This window comes from Phaethon lepturus, unplaced genomic scaffold, assembly GCF_000687285.1.
Source record: "Phaethon lepturus isolate BGI_N335 unplaced genomic scaffold, ASM68728v1 scaffold14816, whole genome shotgun sequence".
In the NCBI taxonomy this organism is placed as follows: Eukaryota; Metazoa; Chordata; class Aves; order Phaethontiformes; family Phaethontidae; genus Phaethon; species Phaethon lepturus.
Window position 1 is genome coordinate 7,701 of NW_010547019.1, and position 5,733 is coordinate 13,433.

Sequence of the window (5,733 nt, forward strand, 5' to 3'; positions counted from 1 at the left end):
GATATTCAGCTATACAAGAAAAAACTTTCATTTTGCTGAAGTGTAAGCTTTTAATGAAGTATGCTTTTTATCCAGGAAGCAAAGTCTTTCTTCAGCTTTTTTTAGATGGTTTTGCTCAAATAAAAGGTCAGAGTGCAAACTTTAACCCAAATAACCTATAATCCAAGCACTTTAGCCATTTCTCATTGTGTGTGTGTGTGTGTGTGTGTGTGTGTGTGTGTGTGTGTGGAGATAGCCATAATTCAGCTGAAGGTTGTCTGGAGTTGAGTATGAAGCTGTACCAACAATAACACACAATTGCTGACCCAGCTTTTTATGCAAGGTTATTAAGGAAGTGAGAATACCATGGGTTTCTCTTCTGTGGTCATGTTATATGAGACTTTGAAAAGATAAGCATGCACTTCAAAAAGAAGAGTACAGTCACTATCTCTAACCTTGTTCGGTTGCTTTGAGGATGGCAGCTTTTAGACTGAGAACCACTATGCTCTGCTGCCATCTGAGCCCCCGCTCTTAATTCACGATAAAGTCCAGCAGGTGTATGTGGTCGGTGTAGGAGCTGTAACGTCACTTACTCCCTCATTAGAAGACAACCAGCAATCATTTGTTGAACATCTCTAGTTCAATGTTAGCTTCTCACTAGCTCTTGCAGTTAATGGTAGAATACAGGATTATTATTGTATGGCACCAGTCTTGGGCTGGCAGAGTAATTTCATCTGCTCATTGGTGGGTAATACAGCTGGACTGTTCCAACACTGAAGCTAGTCTCTGTAGTTCTCTGTAACACTGCAGTTCATAGTGTGGTTGTAACACACATGTCTGTGTCTTAAGCAGTACTAAAAAAGCTACTCTATTTCAAAGACCAGTGTAGAAACTCAGTACTGTCTTACATCCTGCGAAATAGATTTTTATGCTGTTAGAAAAGGTGAAAGAGAATAGTTGATTTGCGTGAAGTTGCTCCATTTAGAGTAGTTCCCCAGATAGGGTTCTGTGTTACTGATGAGATGGAATGAGAGAACTCATGATCTGGAGGCATCCTTGTATTCCAGTTTGGTTTTTTCCCTCATATATTCATATTGATTCACTGCCTGAGGTGTTTTATCTCCATGCTTTGCATCAGGATTGTGATGGAGTATAGCTGTTGGTCCTGCTACCCCTGTCTGGATGACCTCAAGAGTGGACACCTGCAGTGTTCAGCGACGCTGTGCTTTAGAGTAGCAGTTGATGTGGTTCTCATGGAACTGTGTTCTGTACTTCATGCCTTTGGCACTTAATATCATTGTGCGCCATCAGGTTCTGCTGATCTTTAATGCCTGAAGTAGCACTCTAAAAGAAATCTGTACAAGTTCTGTAGCAAGGTTCATAATAAATTGCAGCTGAACTTAACGCATGTCCTTTGGTGGCAGTGGAGAGTAATTAATAGGTATTTACAAACAATTTGGTGTGAAAAATGGTATTTACTGAAACCAGGACTTCCCGAACAAATTTGATTTTAAATGGGTTTGATCTTAAGTTTCAAAACAACGTTTTTCAAAACAGAAATACTTGAGAAAGGAGCCTATTATGCAGTAAAGGCAAGATTACAAATTTATCATGTGATCAGATGCTATATTGGTGTGAAAAAAGATGTGCATTTTTTACTCTGATGGATGAAAGTTCATTTCTTGGGATTTTGGAATTGGAGTTACTGATTTTTTAAAAATTTTTTTTTCATTACTGTAAACAGCTGCTATCATGGTCTTTCAGTACCCATCGCGTAGCTGCATCTGTGCTGTTCAAATAATCTTTGTTCTTCATCATATTCTGTTGGGGATGCCACTACAGAAATGTTTATTGTTTGCCACCAGCATGTTTAAAATTCTGGTGTAGGTATGGCTCTTTTACAATAGCAGTTGCTGAGGAAGAGCCGACCTCAGATCACATTACTTAGCTGCAAAACTTCCATCTTAACATCTCCAGAGACCTTGGAGGAGGCAAAGGTGGCAATGAAATCAAAGTTTAAAGACACAACATCTAAATTAAGGCTGACACTCCAAAATCTGCAACTGCTCATGCTTGGGAGAGAAATTGAGACTGTGGTGAGCAGGCTGGCTCCTTCCTTGACTCTAGTTCCAGGTTTAGGAATTTTCTGGCCCCAGTGTGTTACAGCTAATTTGTTTGAATCTTCATGACCTTCTCTTTTCCTCTTTTCAGTTTTACCTTTTTTAATCAGTTGGGGAGATGTTAATCTATAAAGGTGTTTAAATGTTTGTGACTATGAATGTTTTATTAAAGTCCATCTGGAAAAAGTGATGGAAGGAAAGCTTCCTGAAATTTAAAGCTGAAACAACGTAGGAAACTTTGATCTCAATCTTCTGAGAGTTCTAAGAAATTAGTTGATAACTGAGGTATAGAGGGAAGTCATTGAAGTTTTTTGGCTTGGGAATTGCTTGCTGTGATTGGGAATAAGCTAGAATATGGGCAGCTTGCAGTAAAAATGTAAATTAAGGGGAAACTTTGAAAATGAAACACAACTGCATAACCATGCATTACCTTATTTTGTCTTCATGTTCAAATGCTCACCAGTTCAATCCTGGTAAGCATTCACTTAAGTAAACCTCAGGCATTTTGTGGCTACATGGACAGACTAATCATTTGTCTGGGTTAAATTTGTAAGGGTTAAATTATTTCAGCTGTGGAAAAATTTAATTCCTATTATATTAGCAAAGTCACTGCTGGATCTCTTCTAGATGATAATTTTTTTTCCATAAGTTGCCACTAAAACTATACTTTTGATAATTTCGACAATTAGGAAGACATGAAGATAAGCAGTTCAAGAAACGAACTGCTGGCTTTTTTGGTAAAGAACATGGATTCAGACTCTTTGGGTGGCAGTGATCAGTGTTGCGTCTCCAGACTTTCTGTAGTAAATTTCTGCCCCTCACTGGGGCCTGTCAAGCAACATGTTCTCTTGAGCTTTAGGTCTTTTGAGCTTGCTACCTGTTTGTTTTTATTGGGATACTTTTCTCAATCTCCAGGACATGGTGAAAAGCCTGAGTAAATAATAGGGGAGGAACAGGTGTAGCAGGTTCTAAACCAAAGAATTGTATAACTGCCATAGCTATGTATTGATGCTGTTTTTAAAAAAAAAAAAAAAGTTTGGTGATAGAATTTGAGTAGTGGGAGAAGCCTCTAAAGATACAAACCTCTTGCATATTAATCAGATGTAAAAAATTCATTAAAACCCTTTGTGTGAGCTTTTATTCTGTATCTCTAATATGACAGGGAAATCTGAAATGATAGCTTAGTAGAAATAGTTGTCTAAGAGTGAGTAATTAGTGGTGGAAGGGCTGGGTGGTTTGGGTGTTACACAAAAATAACCTGTAGCTGTTTGTCCTGGTCAGTTAAATATGGCTCTTGAAAGGTATCTGGTGATTTTTTCTTCGTCTTGGTCTTTACTGGGAATATGAGCCTTCAAGAATCCCAGATCCCTGTGACAGTGGGAAGGTCCACTTCCCACTAAGGAACACCCCGTTAGGAAACACTTAAACAAGTTCATGGACATAAGCAAGTCCGTGGTACCTGATGGGATGCACCCATGAGCAGTGAGGAAGCTGGTGGATGTCACTGCAGGGGCACTTGGTTATCTTGGAAAGGATGTGGTGATCAGGGAAAGTGCCTGAGGACTAGAAGAAAGCAGGTACCACCTCTGTCTTCCAGAAGGAATCGTTTAAGAAAGTGAATCTGGAGAACTGTGGACAGGTCAGCTTACATCTTAGGGAGGGTGATGGAACAAATAATACTGGAAACCATTTCCAAGCTTGTTAAGGAGGCGACTGTGAGTAGTGAGCATGGCTTTAGGAACGGTAAATCACGCTTGACCAGCCTGATAGCCTTCTACAAAGAAAAGACTGGATGGTGGATGGGGGGAGAGCAGTGAACGTTGTTTACTTCAACTTGAGTAAGGCTTTTAACACATTCCCCTGTAGCATCCTCATGGACAAAATGAGGAAGTACGGGCAAGATACGTGGATGCTGAGGTGAATGAGTAATAGTTCAGCCAGTTTCCCATCCACCTCAGTGTCCGCATGCCTAGCCCGTACTTCCTCAGTTTGTCTATGAGGTTTGTGGTCAGAGTGGCATGAAATCCTGGTGGAGGCCAGTCACTAGTGGAGTACCCTAGGGCTTGATACTGGGTCCAGTACTGTTTAACCTCTTCCCTAATGGCCTAGATGATGGGGCCAGGTGCACTGTGAAGAAGCTTGCAGGTGATAGAAGATGGGAAGTTGATGCACCACATGATTGTGCTGCCATTCAGAGGTACCTGGATAAGCTTGAGAAATAGGCAGACAGGAGCCTCATGAAGTTCAACAAAGGGAAATGTGAAGTCCTGCACCTGGGGAGGTGCTATACCATATATGGGCCACCCTGTATACCTGTATACGTGCTGGGGGCCTGACCAGCTGGAAAGCAGGTCTGCAGAAAGCAGCCTGGGAGTTCTGGTAGACACCCAAGTTCTGTAAGGAGCCATTAACCTGGGTCTTGCTTGTTTTTGGCTCTGGTTATAAGCCTGCATCTCCTCAGTGGTAGCTAAACTTCAGCCTTATTTCAAACAAGTCTGCTCCCTTTTTGTGCTGCTTTGGGTAAAGATTTTGAGGCTTGTTTTTTTCACATGGACTCTGCCATGAATGTGGGAGGAAACATTCTGCTTTTGGTTGAGACTTTAAATGTATGACGACTTGATTCCCATTGGCAAGCAAGTAATCAAGCCCAATTTCTTAATACCAAAGTCACCCAAGTTAGCTACTGTCTTTGTGCAGTTGGCTGTGGAGGTGGATATTGAAGAGCTAGCATATTTGTGTGTGTGGCGGCTTAACTGTGCTATGTTTGTGCAGTTTGTGTGTGTTCTCTCTAAAAAGGCATAATTAGATATATTAGAAGAAAAGGACCGTAGATGGGCATCATTATTTTTATTGCTTAAGTCCAAAAAGTGTAGGCCCTTACTGCTTTTAAAAACCCTCTCAAGACTAGTCAGGTAAAGTTGAATGTATCTGACCTTTGCAGTGAAATACGCACTGTGTCCGTGCCAAGAAAGGTGATTAAAAGTAAATGTGGAACAGTGATCATAGTTCTGGTATATCAAAACTTGCACTAAAAAAGCCCCATATTAGTGCACAAACAATAAAATAAACCTCAGCGTGCTTGGGATGCACATGTTCATGTTCGGGGAGTAAAGCAGGGAAGTCACAGCTCCCGTAGGGTAACAGTTGCATCTACAGCAAACACTGGCTCCATTTCCACATGCATGCTGTTGTGCCGCAATGAGGAGTTGCGGCTACCTTGGGTTTTTTCCTCAGCAATGGAGAAGCCCAGCAGCATGCCCGTGTACTCCAGGACAGGTACTTGTGACTGTTTGGATGGCATTAAAAAGGCTATTTTGCCACTATTTCTACCTGGTAGGGTACATATGTACTCAGTTATATTGTTCCTTGTCTCAAGCTGTGCTGAGCTACCTGAGACTTGAAGAAATGGCGATAAGTTAAAAACACGTTATGCCTGTATCCTATTTCTATTGGCATCTGGTAGCAGATTCTTAGGAATGATTGTAGGTAAGGAGGTATGGATAGGGTAATCTTTTAGCAGTAGGTTCCCCCAGCCTGTCAGGTGTTGGCTGAAGGACTCCAAGCAGTGTTTAATGGGCAAACTGAACATCTTGTTTGTAGCATTGCAGGGAGGGACTTGCTAATGCTTAATTGG